Genomic DNA, 20,248 nt, shown 5'->3' with positions numbered 1-20,248 from the left:
TCCCCATGATAACCAACTTCGCATCCCGTTAAACATGACCCGTTGGTGTGGACGCACTGAGTTAAGTCATGACAGTGTCCACATTCTTGTTGACATTCAGCACCATAATATCCTTGACCACATGCTATTAAAAACACACAATGTTTACTTATACATTACCAGTTGGTCGATACAAAGGAACGAAAAAAAAAATGTTTGCCGAACAACTTCAGAGAGCGATTTTATTTTCCGGTCAAAACCTAAAATATGTTTTCTTTTATGATGTTAATTCAATGAGTAACTAATTCCAAAGAAAAGATTATAAAGAGTAATGTGAAAACATTGGTGTTTTGAATGACAACACGAATAAGGCTCTGGTAAGACTGTTTTTGTTTGTTATCAATTAAAAACGCTGGCTTACTATAAAGTAAATTGCTAAACGTTAAGATACCAATATACATAATTTACAAGGATATTTTTTCATCTGAAATACATAGAACATAAAAATTATTGCAATGCCTCAAAGGATCAATTGTATATAACAAAAGAATTGGCCTCTAAAGGAGATCGCATTCCAGGAAAAATCCCTTTTAAGAAACAAAGTTTATTTGATAATGTTTACACTTTGTACACTTATCTATTTATTTTCGAATTTTCATTCAGAATGTAGCATATTTTGTAAAGGGTAGGTTTGATCTGAAGTTCATACCTTGTTAAACGTTACTACTCACGTGTTTTACACAAGTCCCCTTGATAACCAGCATCACATCCTGTCAAACAAGTCCCATTAATATTGGAACATTGGTTGACGTCACGACAGTGCCCGCATTTTTGAAGGCAGTTATCTCCAAATGATCCCTGGTCACAAGCTGGTGAGAGAAAAATTGTTTTGCTGTAAACAAAACCTCCTAAGTAATGGCAATTTTTTAAAAAACTATATCTTTAGAATAAATTAAATGGCAACCAATTTATATAAGTATAAATTGAGTTGGAAGAGTTTGTCCATTATAAACCGTGAATTCATACTTTAAAAAAAATATCATTAAGTTTTGCAATTGCAAATTTGTTTTCTTTATTTTTTTTTTAAAAATTCCGAATGTGCAGGATACATTTGCGGATAATTGATTTTTAACGCCAATAGAAAAAAATCCAATTGGAATAGTTTATTTATGTATAATTTTTGCATTTTCTAAACCAATTTAAATTTCTCATATTCAAGAACAATTGAATCTGTTACAACCATCGCAGGTGTCTTCACATCTGTCAGCACAATCCAGTCCAAAGAATCCGTATGGGCAAGCTTAAGTTAATATATAATGTAGTAATCAAAATCTACCTACATATATAATGGATGCTTGCCATCTCGCCAACTAAAATATAAGTAAAAGTAGTTTTTTGGTTCTTTAATTGAATGAATTATATTTTCACTCACGTATTTGGCATGTTTCCCCATGATAACCAACTTCGCATCCCGTTAAACATGACCCGTTGGTGTGGACGCACTGAGTTAAGTCATGACAGTGTCCACATTCTTGTTGACATTCAGCACCATAATATCCTTGACCACATGCTATTAAAAACACACAATGTTTACTTATACATTACCAGTTGGTCGATACAAAGGAACGAAAAAAAAAAATGTTTGCCGAACAACTTCAGAGAGCGATTTTATTTTCCGGTCAAAACCTAAAATATGTTTTCTTTTATGATGTTAATTCAATGATTAACTAATTCCAAAGAAAAGATTATAAAGAGTAATGTGAAAACATTGGTGTTTTGAATGACAACACGAATAAGGCTCTGGTAAGACTGTTTTTGTTTGTTATCAATTAAAAACGCTGGCTTACTATAAAGTAAATTGCTAAACGTTAAGATACCAATATACATAATTTACAAGGATATTTTTTCATCTGAAATACATAGAACATAAAAATTATTGCAATGCCTCAAAGGATCAATTGTATATAACAAAAGAATTGGCCTCTAAAGGAGATCGCATTCCAGGAAAAATCCCTTTTAAGAAACAAAGTTTATTTGATAATGTTTACACTTTGTACACTTATCTATTTATATTTTCCCATTTTCATTCAGAATGTAGCATATTTTGTAAAGGGTAGGTTTGATCTGAAGTTCATACCTTGTTAAACGTTACTACTCACGTGTTTTACACAAGTCCCCTTGATAACCAGCATCACATCCTGTCAAACAAGTCCCATTAATATTGGAACATTGGTTGACGTCACGACAGTGCCCGCATTTTTGAAGGCAGTTATCTCCAAATGATCCCTGGTCACAAGCTGGTGAGAGAAAAATTGTTTTGCTGTAAACAAAACCTCCTAAGTAATGGCAATTTTTTTAAAAAACTATATCTTTAGAATAAATTAAATGGCAACCAATTTATATAAGTATCAATTGAGTTGGAAGAGTTTGTCCATTATAAACCGTGAATTCATACTTTAAAAAAAATATCATTAAGTTTTACAATTGCAAATTTGTTTTCTTTATTTTTTTTTAAAATTCCGAATGTGCAGGATACATTTGCGGATAATTGATTTTTAACGCTAATAGAAAAAATCCAATCGGAATAGTTTATTTATGTATAATTTTTGCATTTTCTAAACCAATTTAAATTTCTCATATTCAATTTAGCGGTAGTAGGGCAAAAAGACCATATCGATATATTTTGCAAAAATCTATGTATAAATGTATTTTGAATTATCTGCATTTTTTTATATATATTTTACTTTTAAAATAAAGTCATTTTATAATTAATATCTAGTATCTAGAAGTTAGCAACGTTACCCTTAGCAAGCACTTACATTTTAATTTCTAAAATTGGATTTTAATAATATGAAACTTAAAAGTACTTATCGCTATCTAACAAATAAACAGCTTCATATAATGACCCATTTCTTTTGGCAAAACAACATTTACAAACCTGACTGGCTATTTATACATTTAAATGAAATCTTTTAATACTGATACATGTGTGTCATTATTGATCACATTGATTGTTTATCTATAGACTTTAAACAGATTTGAAGCATATCAATATATCTTTTTTCAACCGATCGACTTAGTTCAAATAATAAACTGTGTATGCAATAAAGTACCATCTTGGCAGTCATATCCCTGCCATCCAGGGTTACACCCAGAATCACAAGAACCATTGAATCTGTTACAACCATCGCAGGTGTCTTTACATCTGTCAGCACAATCCAGTCCAAAGAATCCGTATGGGCAAGCTTAAGTTAATATATAATGTAGTAATCAAAATCTACCTACATATATAATGGATGCTTGCCATCTCGCCAACTAAAATATAAGTCAAAGTAGTTTTTTGGTTCTTTAATTGAATGAATTATATTTTCACTCACGTGTTTGGCATGTTTCCCCATGATAACCAACTTCGCATCCCGTTAAACATGACCCGTTGGTGTGGACGCACTGAGTTAAGTCATGACAGTGTCCACATTCTTGTTGACATTCAGCACCATAATATCCTTGACCACATGCTATTAAAAACACACAATGTTTACTTATACATTACCAGTTGGTCGATACAAAGGAACGAAAAAAAAAATGTTTGCCGAACAACTTCAGAGAGCGATTTTATTTTCCGGTCAAAACCTAAAATATGTTTTCTTTTATGATGTTAATTCAATGATTAACTAATTCCAAAGAAAAGATTATAAAGAGTAATGTGAAAACATTGGTGTTTTGAATGACAACACGAATAAGGCTCTGGTAAGACTGTTTTTGTTTGTTATCAATTAAAAACGCTGGCTTACTATAAAGTAAATTGCTAAACGTTAAGATACCAATATACATAATTTACAAGGATATTTTTTCATCTGAAATACATAGAACATAAAAATTATTGCAATGCCTCAAAGGATCAATTGTATATAACAAAAGAATTGGCCTCTAAAGGAGATCGCATTCCAGGAAAAATCCCTTTTAAGAAACAAAGTTTATTTGATAATGTTTACACTTTGTACACTTATCTATTTTTTTTTCCCATTTTCATTCAGAATGTAGCATATTTTGTAAAGGGTAGGTTTGATCTGAAGTTCATACCTTGTTAAACGTTACTACTCACGTGTTTTACACAAGCCCCCTTGATAACCAGCATCACATCCTGTCAAACAAGTCCCATTAATATTGGAACATTGGTTGACGTCACGACAGTGCCCGCATTTTTGAAGGCAGTTATCTCCAAATGATCCCTGGTCACAAGCTGGTGAGAGAAAAATTGTTTTGCTGTAAACAAAACCTCCTAAGTAATGGCAATTTTTTTAAAAAACTATATCTTTAGAATAAATTAAATGGCAACCAATTTATATAAGTATAAATTGAGTTGGAAGAGTTTGTCCATTATAAACCGTGAATTCATACTTTAAAAAAAATATCATTAAGTTTTACAATTGCAAATTTGTTTTCTTTATTTTTTTTTAAAATTCCGAATGTGCAGGATACATTTGCGGATAATTGATTTTTAACGCTAATAGAAAAAATCCAATCGGAATAGTTTATTTATGTATAATTTTTGCATTTTCTAAACCAATTTAAATTTCTCATATTCAATTTAGCGGTAGTAGGGCAAAAAGACCATATCGATATATTTTGCAAAAATCTATGTATAATGTATTTTGAATTATCTGCATTTTTTTTTATATATATTTTACTTTTAAAATAAAGTCATTTTATAATTAATATCTAGTATCTAGAAGTTAGCAACGTTACCCTTAGCAAGCACTTACATTTTAATTTCTAAAATTGGATTTTAATAATATGAAACTTAAAAGTACTTATCGCTATCTAACAAATAAACAGCTTCATATAATGACCCATTTCTTTTGGCAAAACAACATTTACAAACCTGACTGGCTATTTATACATTTAAATGAAATCTTTTAATACTGATACACGTGTGTCATTATTGATCACATTGATTGTTTATCTATAGACTTTAAACAGATTTGAAGCATATCAATATATCTTTTTTCAACCGATCGACTTAGTTCAAATAATAAACTGTGTATGCAATAAAGTACCATCTTGGCAGTCATATCCCTGCCATCCAGGGTTACACCCAGAATCACAAGAACCATTGAATCTGTTACAACCATCGCAGGTGTCTTTACATCTGTCAGCACAATCCAGTCCAAAGAATCCGTATGGGCAAGCTTAAGTTAATATATAATGTAGTAATCAAAATCTACCTACATATATAATGGATGCTTGCCATTTCGCCAACTAAAATATAAGTCAAAGTAGTTTTTTGGTACTTTAATTGAATGAATTATATTTTCACTCACGTGTTTGGCATGTTTCCCCATGATAACCAACTTCGCATCCCGTTAAACAAGACCCGTTGGTGTGGACGCACTGAGTTAAGTCATGACAGTGTCCACATTCTTGTTGACATTCAGCACCATAATATCCTTGACCACATACTATTAAAAACACACAATGTTTACTTATACATTACCAGCTGGTCGATACAAAGGAACGAAAATTTAAAAAAAATGTTTGCCGAACAACTTCAGAGAGCGATTTTATTTTCCGGTCAAAACCTAAAATATGTATTCTTTTATGATGTTAATTCAATGATTAACTAATTCCAAAGAAAAGATTATAAAGAGTAATGTGAAAACATTGGTGTTTTGAATGACAACACGAATAAGGCTCTGGTAAGACTGTTTTTGTTTGTTATCAATTAAAAACGCTGGCTTACTATGAAGTAAATTGCTAAACGTTAAGATACCAATATACATAATTTACAAGGATATCTTTTCATCTGTAATACATAGAACATAAAAATTATTGCAATGCCTCAAAGGATCAATTGTATATAACAAAAGAATTGGCCTCTAAAGGAGATCGCATTCCAGGAAAAATCCCTTACAAGAAACAAAGTTTATTTGATAATTTTTACACTTTGTACACTTATCTATTTTTTTTTTCGAATTTTCATTCAGAATGTAGCATATTTTGTAAAGGGTAGGTTTGATCTGAAGTTCATACCTTGTTAAACGTTACTACTCACGTGTTTTACACAAGTCCCCTTGATAACCAGCATCACATCCTGTCAAACAAGTCCCATTAATATTGGAACATTGGTTGACGTCACGACAGTGCCCGCATTTTTGAAGGCAGTTATCTCCAAATGATCCCTGGTCACAAGCTGGTGAGAGAAAAATTGTTTTGCTGTAAACAAAACCTCCTAAGTAATGGCAATTTTTTAAAAAACTATATCTTTAGAATAAATTAAATGGCAACCAATTTATATAAGTATAAATTGAGTTGGAAGAGTTTGTCCATTATAAACCGTGAATTCATACTTTAAAAAAATATCATTAAGTTTTGCAATTTCAAATTTGTTTTCTTTATTTTTTTTTAAAATTCCGAATGTGCAGGATACATTTGCGGATAATTGATTTTTAACGCTAATAGAAAAAATCCAATCGGAATAGTTTATTTATGTATAATTTTTGCATTTTCTAAACCAATTTAAATTTCTCATATTCAATTTAGCGGTAGTAGGGCAAAAAGACCATATCGATATATTTTGCAAAAATCTATGTATAAATGTATTTTGAATTATCTGCATTTTTTTATATATATTTTACTTTTAAAATAAAGTCATTTTATAATTAATATCTAGTATCTAGAAGTTAGCAACGTTACCCTTAGCAAGCACTTACATTTTAATTTCTAAAATTGGATTTTAATAATATGAAACTTAAAAGTACTTATCGCTATCTAACAAATAAACAGCTTCATATAATGACCCATTTCTTTTGGCAAAACAACATTTACAAACCTGACTGGCTATTTATACATTTAAATGAAATCTTTTAATACTGATACATGTGTGTCATTATTGATCACATTGATTGTTTATCTATAGACTTTAAACAGATTTGAAGCATATCAATATATCTTTTTTCAACCGATCGACTTAGTTCAAATAATAAACTGTGTATGCAATAAAGTACCATCTTGGCAGTCATATCCCTGCCATCCAGGGTTACACCCAGAATCACAAGAACCATTGAATCTGTTACAACCATCGCAGGTGTCTTTACATCTGTCAGCACAATCCAGTCCAAAGAATCCGTATGGGCAAGCTTAAGTTAATATATAATGTAGTAATCAAAATCTACCTACATATATAATGGATGCTTGCCATCTCGCCAACTAAAATATAAGTCAAAGTAGTTTTTTGGTTCTTTAATTGAATGAATTATATTTTCACTCACGTGTTTGGCATGTTTCCCCATGATAACCAACTTCGCATCCCGTTAAACATGACCCGTTGGTGTGGACGCACTGAGTTAAGTCATGACAGTGTCCACATTCTTGTTGACATTCAGCACCATAATATCCTTGACCACATGCTATTAAAAACACACAATGTTTACTTATACATTACCAGTTGGTCGATACAAAGGAACGAAAAAAAAAATGTTTGCCGAACAACTTCAGAGAGCGATTTTATTTTCCGGTCAAAACCTAAAATATGTTTTCTTTTATGATGTTAATTCAATGATTAACTAATTCCAAAGAAAAGATTATAAAGAGTAATGTGAAAACATTGGTGTTTTGAATGACAACACGAATAAGGCTCTGGTAAGACTGTTTTTGTTTGTTATCAATTAAAAACGCTGGCTTACTATAAAGTAAATTGCTAAACGTTAAGATACCAATATACATAATTTACAAGGATATTTTTTCATCTGAAATACATAGAACATAAAAATTATTGCAATGCCTCAAAGGATCAATTGTATATAACAAAAGAATTGGCCTCTAAAGGAGATCGCATTCCAGGAAAAATCCCTTTTAAGAAACAAAGTTTATTTGATAATGTTTACACTTTGTACACTTATCTATTTTTTTTTCCCATTTTCATTCAGAATGTAGCATATTTTGTAAAGGGTAGGTTTGATCTGAAGTTCATACCTTGTTAAACGTTACTACTCACGTGTTTTACACAAGCCCCCTTGATAACCAGCATCACATCCTGTCAAACAAGTCCCATTAATATTGGAACATTGGTTGACGTCACGACAGTGCCCGCATTTTTGAAGGCAGTTATCTCCAAATGATCCCTGGTCACAAGCTGGTGAGAGAAAAATTGTTTTGCTGTAAACAAAACCTCCTAAGTAATGGCAATTTTTTTAAAAAACTATATCTTTAGAATAAATTAAATGGCAACCAATTTATATAAGTATAAATTGAGTTGGAAGAGTTTGTCCATTATAAACCGTGAATTCATACTTTAAAAAAAATATCATTAAGTTTTACAATTGCAAATTTGTTTTCTTTATTTTTTTTTAAAATTCCGAATGTGCAGGATACATTTGCGGATAATTGATTTTTAACGCTAATAGAAAAAATCCAATCGGAATAGTTTATTTATGTATAATTTTTGCATTTTCTAAACCAATTTAAATTTCTCATATTCAATTTAGCGGTAGTAGGGCAAAAAGACCATATCGATATATTTTGCAAAAATCTATGTATAATGTATTTTGAATTATCTGCATTTTTTTTTATATATATTTTACTTTTAAAATAAAGTCATTTTATAATTAATATCTAGTATCTAGAAGTTAGCAACGTTACCCTTAGCAAGCACTTACATTTTAATTTCTAAAATTGGATTTTAATAATATGAAACTTAAAAGTACTTATCGCTATCTAACAAATAAACAGCTTCATATAATGACCCATTTCTTTTGGCAAAACAACATTTACAAACCTGACTGGCTATTTATACATTTAAATGAAATCTTTTAATACTGATACACGTGTGTCATTATTGATCACATTGATTGTTTATCTATAGACTTTAAACAGATTTGAAGCATATCAATATATCTTTTTTCAACCGATCGACTTAGTTCAAATAATAAACTGTGTATGCAATAAAGTACCATCTTGGCAGTCATATCCCTGCCATCCAGGGTTACACCCAGAATCACAAGAACCATTGAATCTGTTACAACCATCGCAGGTGTCTTTACATCTGTCAGCACAATCCAGTCCAAAGAATCCGTATGGGCAAGCTTAAGTTAATATATAATGTAGTAATCAAAATCTACCTACATATATAATGGATGCTTGCCATTTCGCCAACTAAAATATAAGTCAAAGTAGTTTTTTGGTACTTTAATTGAATGAATTATATTTTCACTCACGTGTTTGGCATGTTTCCCCATGATAACCAACTTCGCATCCCGTTAAACAAGACCCGTTGGTGTGGACGCACTGAGTTAAGTCATGACAGTGTCCACATTCTTGTTGACATTCAGCACCATAATATCCTTGACCACATACTATTAAAAACACACAATGTTTACTTATACATTACCAGCTGGTCGATACAAAGGAACGAAAATTTAAAAAAAATGTTTGCCGAACAACTTCAGAGAGCGATTTTATTTTCCGGTCAAAACCTAAAATATGTATTCTTTTATGATGTTAATTCAATGATTAACTAATTCCAAAGAAAAGATTATAAAGAGTAATGTGAAAACATTGGTGTTTTGAATGACAACACGAATAAGGCTCTGGTAAGACTGTTTTTGTTTGTTATCAATTAAAAACGCTGGCTTACTATGAAGTAAATTGCTAAACGTTAAGATACCAATATACATAATTTACAAGGATATCTTTTCATCTGTAATACATAGAACATAAAAATTATTGCAATGCCTCAAAGGATCAATTGTATATAACAAAAGAATTGGCCTCTAAAGGAGATCGCATTCCAGGAAAAATCCCTTACAAGAAACAAAGTTTATTTGATAATTTTTACACTTTGTACACTTATCTATTTTTTTTTTCGAATTTTCATTCAGAATGTAGCATATTTTGTAAAGGGTAGGTTTGATCTGAAGTTCATACCTTGTTAAACGTTACTACTCACGTGTTTTACACAAGTCCCCTTGATAACCAGCATCACATCCTGTCAAACAAGTCCCATTAATATTGGAACATTGGTTGACGTCACGACAGTGCCCGCATTTTTGAAGGCAGTTATCTCCAAATGATCCCTGGTCACAAGCTGGTGAGAGAAAAATTGTTTTGCTGTAAACAAAACCTCCTAAGTAATGGCAATTTTTTAAAAAACTATATCTTTAGAATAAATTAAATGGCAACCAATTTATATAAGTATAAATTGAGTTGGAAGAGTTTGTCCATTATAAACCGTGAATTCATACTTTAAAAAAATATCATTAAGTTTTGCAATTTCAAATTTGTTTTCTTTATTTTTTTTTTAAAATTCCGAATGTGCAGGATACATTTGCGGATAATTGATTTTCAACGCCAATAGAAAAAAATCCAATTGGAATAGTTTATTTATGTATAATTTTTGCATTTTCTAAACCAATTTAAATTTCTCATATTCAATTTAGCGGTAGTAGGGCAAAAAGACCATATAGATATATTTTGCAAAAATCCATGTATAAATGTATTTTGAATTATCTGCATTTTTTTATATATATTTTACTTTTAAAATAAAGTCATTTTATAATTAATATCTAGTATCTAGAAGTTAGCATTGTTACCCTTAGCAAGCACTTACATTTTAATTTCTAAAACTGGATTTTAATAATATGAAACTTAAAAGTACTTATCGCTATCTAACAAATAAACAGCTTCATATAATGACCCATTTCTTTTGGCAAAACAACATTTACAAACCTGACTGGCTATTTATACATTTAAATGAAATCTTTTCATACTGATACATGTGTGTCATTATTGATCACATTGATTGTTTATCTATAGACTTTAAACAGATTTGAAGCATATCAATATATCTTTTTTCAACCGATTGACTTAGTTCAAATAATAAACTGTGTATGCAATAAAGTACCATCTTGGCAGTCATATCCCTGCCATCCAAGGTTACACCCAGAATCACAAGAACCATTGAATCTGTTACAACCTTCGCAGGTGTCTTTACATCTGTCAGCACAATCCAGTCCAAAGAATCCGTATGGGCAAGCTTAAGTTAATATATAATGTAGTAATCAAAATCTACGTACATATATAATGGATGCTTGCCATTTCGCCAACTAAAATATAAGTCAAAGTAGTTTTTTGGTACTTTAATTGAATGAATTATATTTTCACTCACGTGTTTGGCATGTTTCCCCATGATAACCAACTTCGCATCCCGTTAAACATGACCCGTTGGTGTGGACGCACTGAGTTAAGTCATGACAGTGTCCACATTCTTGTTGACATTCAGCACCATAATATCCTTGACCACATGCTATTAAAAACACACAATGTTTACTTATACATTACCAGTTGGTCGATACAAAGGAACGAAAAAAAAAATGTTTGCCGAACAACTTCAGAGAGCGATTTTATTTTCCGGTCAAAACCTAAAATATGTTTTCTTTTATGATGTTAATTCAATGATTAACTAATTCCAAAGAAAAGATTATAAAGAGTAATGTGAAAACATTGGTGTTTTGAATGACAACACGAATAAGGCTCTGGTAAGACTGTTTTTGTTTGTTATCAATTAAAAACGCTGGCTTACTATGAAGTAAATTGCTAAACGTTAAGATACCAATATACATAATTTACAAGGATATTTTTTCATCTGAAATACATAGAACATAAAAATTATTGCAATGCCTCAAAGGATCAATTGTATATAACAAAAGAATTGGCCTCTAAAGGAGATCGCATTCCAGGAAAAATCCCTTTTAAGAAACAAAGTTTATTTGATAATGTTTACACTTTGTACACTTATCTATTTTTTTTTCCCATTTTCATTCAGAATGTAGCATATTTTGTAAAGGGTAGGTTTGATCTGAAGTTCATACCTTGTTAAACGTTACTACTCACGTGTTTTACACAAGTCCCCTTGATAACCAGCATCACATCCTGTCAAACAAGTCCCATTAATATTGGAACATTGGTTGACGTCACGACAGTGCCCGCATTTTTGAAGGCAGTTATCTCCAAATGATCCTTGGTCACAAGCTGGTGAGAGAAAAATTGTTTTGCTGTAAACAAAACCTCCTAAGTAATGGCAATTTTTTTAAAAAACTATATCTTTAGAATAAATTAAATGGCAACCAATTTATATAAGTATAAATTGAGTTGGAAGAGTTTGTCCATTATAAACCGTGAATTCATACTTTAAAAAAATATCATTAATTTTGCAATTGCAAATTTGTTTTCTTTATTTATTTTTAAAATTCCGAATGTGCAGGATACATTTGCGGATAATTGATTTTTAACGCTAATAGAAAAAATCCAATCGGAATAGTTTATTTATGTATAATTTTTGCATTTTCTAAACCAATTTAAATTTCTCATATTCAATTTAGCGGTAGTAGGGCAAAAAGACCATATAGATATATTTTGCAAAAATCTATGTATAAATGTATTTTGAATTATCTGCATTTTTTTTATATATATTTTACTTTTAAAATAAAGTCATTTTATAATTAATATCTAGTATCTAGAAGTAAGCAACGTTACCCTTAGCAAGCACTTACATTTTAATTTCTAAAATTGGATTTTAATAATATGAAACTTAAAAGTACTTATCGCTATCTAACAAATAAACAGCTTCATATAATGACCCATTTCTTTTGGCAAAACAACATTTACAAACCTGACTGGCTATTTATACATTTAAATGAAATCTTTTAATACTGATACATGTGTGTCATTATTGATCACATTGATTGTTTATCTATAGACTTTAAACAGATTTGAGGCATATCAATATATCTTTTTTCAACCGATCGACTTAGTTCAAATAATAAACTGTGTATGCAATAAAGTACCATCTTGGCAGTCATATCCCTGCCATCCAGGGTTACACCCAGAATCACAAGAACCATTGAATCTGTTACAACCATCGCAGGTGTCTTTACATCTGTCAGCACAATCCAGTCCAAAGAATCCGTATGGGCAAGCTTAAGTTAATATATAATGTAGTAATCAAAATCTACCTACATATATAATGGATGCTTGCCATCTCGCCAACTAAAATATAAGTAAAAGTAGTTTTTTGGTTCTTTAATTGAATGAATTATATTTTCACTCACGTGTTTGGCATGTTTCCCCATGATAACCAACTTCGCATCCCGTTAAACATGACCCGTTGGTGTGGACGCACTGAGTTAAGTCATGACAGTGTCCACATTCTTGTTGACATTCAGCACCATAATATCCTTGACCACATGCTATTAAAAACACACAATGTTTACTTATACATTACCAGTTGGTCGATACAAAGGAACGAAAAAAAAATGTTTGCCGAACAACTTCAGAGAGCGATTTTATTTTCCGGTCAAAACCTAAAATATGTTTTCTTTTATGATGTTAATTCAATGATTAACTAATTCCAAAGAAAAGATTATAAAGAGTAATGTGAAAACATTGGTGTTTTGAATGACAACACGAATAAGGCTCTGGTAAGACTGTTTTTGTTTGTTATCAATTAAAAACGCTGGCTTACTATAAAGTAAATTGCTAAACGTTAAGATACCAATATACATAATTTACAAGGATATTTTTTCATCTGAAATACATAGAACATAAAAATTATTGCAATGCCTCAAAGGATCAATTGTATATAACAAAAGAATTGGCCTCTAAAGGAGATCGCATTCCAGGAAAAATCCCTTTTAAGAAACAAAGTTTATTTGATAATGTTTACACTTTGTACACTTATCTATTTATTTTTTCCCATTTTCATTCAGAATGTAGCATATTTTGTAAAGGGTAGGTTTGATCTGAAGTTCATACCTTGTTAAACGTTACTACTCACGTGTTTTACACAAGTCCCCTTGATAACCAGCATCACATCCTGTCAAACAAGTCCCATTAATATTGGAACATTGGTTGACGTCACGACAGTGCCCGCATTTTTGAAGGCAGTTATCTCCAAATGATCCCTGGTCACAAGCTGGTGAGAGAAAAATTGTTTTGCTGTAAACAAAACCTCCTAAGTAATGGCAATTTTTTTAAAAAACTATATCTTTAGAATAAATTAAATGGCAACCAATTTATATAAGTATGAATTGAGTTGGAAGAGTTTGTCCATTATAAACCGTGAATTCATACTTTAAAAAAAATATCATTAAGTTTTACAATTGCAAATTTGTTTTCTTTATTTTTTTTTAAAATTCCGAATGTGCAGGATACATTTGCGGATAATTGATTTTTAACGCTAATAGAAAAAATCCAATCGGAATAGTTTATTTATGTATAATTTTTGCATTTTCTAAACCAATTTAAATTTCTCATATTCAATTTAGCGGTAGTAGGGCAAAAAGACCATATCGATATATTTTGCAAAAATCTATGTATAAATGTATTTTGAATTATCTGCATTTTTTTTATATATATTTTACTTTTAAAATAAAGTCATTTTATAATTAATATCTAGTATCTAGAAGTTAGCAACGTTACCCTTAGCAAGCACTTACATTTTAATTTCTAAAATTGGATTTTAATAATATGAAACTTAAAAGTACTTATCGCTATCTAACAAATAAACAGCTTCATATAATGACCCATTTCTTTTGGCAAAACAACATTTACAAACCTGACTGGCTATTTATACATTTAAATGAAATCTTTTAATACTGATACATGTGTGTCATTATTGATCACATTGATTGTTTATCTATAGACTTTAAACAGATTTGAAGCATATCAATATATCTTTTTTCAACCGATCGACTTAGTTCAAATAATAAACTGTGTATGCAATAAAGTACCATCTTGGCAGTCATATCCCTGCCATCCAGGGTTACACCCAGAATCACAAGAACCATTGAATCTGTTACAACCATCGCAGGTGTCTTTACATCTGTCAGCACAATCCAGTCCAAAGAATCCGTATGGGCAAGCTAAAGTTAATATATAATGTAGTAATCAAAATCTACCTACATATATAATGGATGCTTGCCATCTCGCCAACTAAAATATAAGTAAAAGTAGTTTTTTGGTTCTTTAATTGAATGAATTATATTTTCACTCACGTGTTTGGCATGTTTCCCCATGATAACCAACTTCGCATCCCGTTAAACATGACCCGTTGGTGTGGACGCACTGAGTTAAGTCATGACAGTGTCCACATTTTTGTTGACATTCAGCACCATAATATCCTTGACCACATGCTATTAAAAACACACAATGTTTACTTATACATTACCAGTTGGTCGATACAAAGGAACGAAAAAAAAATGTTTGCCGAACAACTTCAGAGAGCGATTTTATTTTCCGGTCAAAACCTAAAATATGTTTTCTTTTATGATGTTAATTCAATGATTAACTAATTCCAAAGAAAAGATTATAAAGAGTAATGTGAAAACATTGGTGTTTTGAATGACAACACGAATAAGGCTCTGGTAAGACTGTTTTTGTTTGTTATCAATTAAAAACGCTGGCTTACTATAAAGTAAATTGCTAAACGTTAAGATACCAATATACATAATTTACAAGGATATTTTTTCATCTGAAATACATAGAACATAAAAATTATTGCAATGCCTCAAAGGATCAATTGTATATAACAAAAGAATTGGCCTCTAAAGGAGATCGCATTCCAGGAAAAATCCCTTTCAAGAAACAAAGTTTATTTGATAATGTTTACACTTTGTACACTTATCTATTTTTTTTTTCGAATTTTCATTCAGAATGTAGCATATTTTGTAAAGGGTAGGTTTGATCTGAAGTTCATACCTTGTTAAACGTTACTACTCACGTGTTTTACACAAGTCCCCTTGATAACCAGCATCACATCCTGTCAAACAAGTCCCATTAATATTGGAACATTGGTTGACGTCACGACAGTGCCCGCATTTTTGAAGGCAGTTATCTCCAAATGATCCCTGGTCACAAGCTGGTGAGAGAAAAATTGTTTTGCTGTAAAAAAAAACCTCCTAAGTAATGGCAATTTTTTAAAAAAAACTATATCTTTAGAATAAATTAAATGGCAACCAATTTATATAAGTATAAATTGAGTTGGAAGAGTTTGTCCATTATAAACCGTGAATTCATACTTTAAAAAAAATATCATTAAGTTTTACAATTGCAAATTTGTTTTCTTTATTTTTTTTTTTTAATTCCGAATGTGCAGGATACATTTGCGGATAATTGATTTTTAACGCTAATAGAAAAAATCCAATCGGAATAGTTTATTTATGTATAATTTTTGCATTTTCTAAACCAATTTAAATTTCTCATATTCAATTTAGCGGTAGTAGGGCAAAAAGACCATATCGATATATTTTGCAAAAATCTATGTATAAATGTATTTTGAATTATCTGCATCTTTTTTATATATATTTTACTTTTAAAATAAAGTCATTTTATAATTAATATCTAGTATCTAGAAGTTAGCAACGTTACCCTTAGCAAGCACTTACATTTTAATTTCTAAAATTGGATTTTAATAATATGAAACTTAAAAGTACTTATCGCTATCTAACAAATAAACAGCTTCACTCTAAAAAAAGTTTTACTATACATTTTTAAAATAAGAATTTGAATTTAGAAAAACTATAAATATTAAGTAATACAATTAGTCAGAATAGCAAGTAAAAGGCAATCTCGTTTAGTAATTGGAATCGTAATTAGTAAATACCACTAATACAATTACTTATGATTTATTTTACTCATCATTTCTGCAATTACTTAAATGTATATACAGATTGGTTATTTATTTACTTAATTTAATACTTATTTTAAGTAATCAAAATCAGTTTGTTATAAGTAATTTAATTACTTGTAGTAGACTATTTACTTTTTTGCAATTACTAAAATGTATATAAATATGTTTTTTATTTACTCAATATAATTCTCATTTCAAGTAATTAAATTCATTTATTTTCATTAGTTTATCTAATATGGTTTGTTATAGGTAATTTAATTACTTGTAGTAGACAAATTTATTACTCACTATTTACTCTTTTATTTGCAATTACTTAAATGTATATAAATACTTGTTATTTATTTACTCAATATAATTCTCATTTCAAGTAGATATACCTAGGAAGAAATTAAATTAATTCCAGATAATTTTATATTTAACAACTTAAATCAGAAAAATAAGGCCCATTAATTGATAAAATGACGTTAATTTGTACAAAATTTTAATGCAACGTCAATTTTGCAGAGAGTTTGCTGCAAATTTGCGACAAACAGTTGCCGCAAGCTTACAGATAAACATAGCAACTTTAAGATATTACAGCATAAAAACAATTAATAAACAGTAATAATCATTTAATAATGAGTTACTCATACATGTACTATGCTTTTTAATCAATTTACAAATAACTTCTACTGGTGATTAACAAAGATGATTAACTTAAACAGTTGCAGCAAAATTAGAGATAAAGGACACAAGTTAAAATTATCAACTTTAAATTTTGCACATTTTATAAATTTCAAAAATAAACACAAAATTGATGAACAAACCATAATGAAATTTGACAAATAGTACTCAACCAATTGGTGATAATTTATTGCTGCAGATTGATTAACTTGAATGCAGTTTGATCACAACATGCATGCACATATGGACTTGGACAAAAGTTCACAATGAGCGAAGTTCAAACCATATAGTTCACAATTAAGCCCTGCAAGGTCACTGGTCATATTACAATTAATCATGGCAATCTTTAAGGCATTCTTGATGTCTTTTTTATGACAGTCTCCTGTATGTGCTCTCCGATATAATTTCACACATAAACAATATCACACAAATAGCCGAATATCACAATAATGTCCACAATGGAATGGTCAGACTTCAGCACTGTTGTTTATATGCTTTTCTATGTAGTCTTACACAAATTCTGTCTTCGCTCTTTTTTGTTTGCGTCATTTGATAATAAAATCAGTGAGTTAGTTGTTCATGCAAGGTTTTCTTTAGGTCTGTGTAACCCGGTCACCAGGGCAGACACCTATTGGGAAGATAAATGGATTTCATATAAGCACAATTTTTTTCAAATTTAAAGCAGTTTCTAAGAAAAACAAGTTAGTCTATCATATATCTACTCCATCTACTGATCTTTTCAATATAGCTACAAATTTGCACTACTAACTCTGACTATGTGAGTGGAACATGAATTCTTTTATTTAAGTAATAAAAATGTAAGTCATATAAAATGTACTTATACACTATGTAATGATAATTCACTAAATCTGGCGTTGTTTAAATAAATTTTGAATTTAAATTATTTGTTCATGCATCACAACGATGTCAATAACAAGCGTTTTGCTTGATTCGACACCCGGCATTGTCATAGGGACGGCCTTAAACTGTTAAACCATAGGCGTCTGAACCGGGGGGGGGGGGGTCGCTTAGCCCCCCACTTTTTTTGCAAAGTTGGACCTAATCATTAGGGACATAGCATCACAGAGGCCGGGTTCAGCCCCCCTACTTTTTCTCGTAGCAATGATAATTGTTCCTAAATTTACCTTGAAAGATTGAGAAGTTGAGAGTCATAGTCATACTAGCCCCCCGTGCAGGAGGTAGAAATATTCACCCTCCACACATTATACATGTCAGTGGCGTCGGAAGCAAATTGACTGTTCAATGTTACATCTCGTATTAGTTTCCATATATATGAATCAAACAAATATTTAAAAGACTTGGACTTGGTTATATTAAGCAACCTTGTATTATAGATAATTTTCAAAAAAAATGGTGAAAAAAACCCCGCGATATCGACTTCTTGAGATACTCATCATTTAGTTCTTCAAATGAGATTGCAATAAAAACTAATAATTTAACGGTTTCATTAATGGTGGATTAATTGTCGACAAATTAAACTGCTCAGGCCATGTATGTGTATGATATGTTACAAATTATTGTCTTAATTTAAGTACGTGACCATGGTGACTATGCATTTAAAAACAACAGCAACAAATGATACAAATATTCATGGTATATTTTATTTTCTTTCATTTAAGAATATCTATGAAAACCATTATTTATTATTTTCATAGGGTACGTTTTCTCTTGGAGAAAACGTACCCTATAAATTGGGTACGTTTTCTCCTGCATTTACCCCCCCCCCTCCACGGACTAGGAATTTCATGTTTTGGGTAAAAAAAATTCGTAGGTAAGATAGTTTTTTTGGAAGTATAGGTATACCTCCCCCCCCCCCCGCACGGATTAGGATTTCGATGATTTTGGGAATCAGTTTTTTTTCCCTCAATTTTCTGAGGATTAGTCTAGACACCCCCCCCCCCCCCCAACTTTCAATTTGCTTCCGACGCCAGTGTAAACTCATTATAAAAGATCACAGTCTTTCGTTTTATATTCCAATAACTGTTTAAACTGCCATTCAACGAATATATTTTCATTACTTCACTTACTTTTTCAAAACGTGCTCATGATCATGCACGAGATGGTGCATGCAGTGGCCTTGGGTGTTGAGACTCGATTCATTCACTTATATTCGTCCTCTGTTTAGCCGTGGATATTCCAAAAGTAAACACTCCATTGACAATCATTCTTTTACCTTGTGCACAGCCTTATTCCCTTATTTTCATTCATTTTACCATCTCAGTGATGGCAGACAACATGGCAGCATCGAATGTGAAAATTCGCGGCTAGCTATTGATCGACCAATCAGCGCGCGCGTAGCTTAACATTGAAACAAAAGTAAAATAGAAACAAACACTGAACAGCATACGAAAAAATTCTTCAATCTTCATGATTCAACATCAAGCAATTTAGACACTCCAATATAAGTTAACTGATATTTGAGCGTAGGTAAAAAGAATATAGCATAACAAAAGAACAGACAGGTTGGTGTTCACGTAATACGTGGGGTCTGGAGGGGGGGGGGGTCATTTTGCCTTTTATACATGTAATGTATGCGATTAAAGTTGATCTTATTTTCGTAATAATAGAAATTTTTATTGAGACTATCTTAGAATTATATAATTCATAATATACTTATATAGTAAGTCTTTTTTTTTTTGCTTTAAGTATATGATAGTTCTTTATCATAACAAATATCAGTAAAGGAATTACTTAGGAAATCATGTTAAGTATATGATAGTTCCTTATCATAACAAATAATATGTTTTACGGTGCGACCGTTGGGGCGAGCACAGCATGTGATCAAACAATGAATTATAATAAATTAATAAAATAAAATTAACAACGTGAAATTTGAATGCCAAAAAATAAAACATACCTATTTTTCAGTAAATTTTCATTATTCATAGTTTATAAGATTTGTTA

General features: G+C 30.7%; 1 pseudogene; it reads right to left on the bottom strand.

The window, feature by feature from the left end:
• Positions 1-61: 61 nt before the first annotated feature.
• Positions 62-20,248, bottom strand: part of LOC128160773 (multiple epidermal growth factor-like domains protein 6) — a 44,065-nt pseudogene continuing 23,878 nt past the window's right edge.

This window comes from Crassostrea angulata, chromosome 8 (genome assembly GCF_025612915.1).
Source record: "Crassostrea angulata isolate pt1a10 chromosome 8, ASM2561291v2, whole genome shotgun sequence".
Taxonomy (NCBI): Eukaryota; Metazoa; Mollusca; class Bivalvia; order Ostreida; family Ostreidae; genus Magallana; species Magallana angulata.
This window is presented reverse-complemented; position numbering and strand designations above follow the sequence as displayed.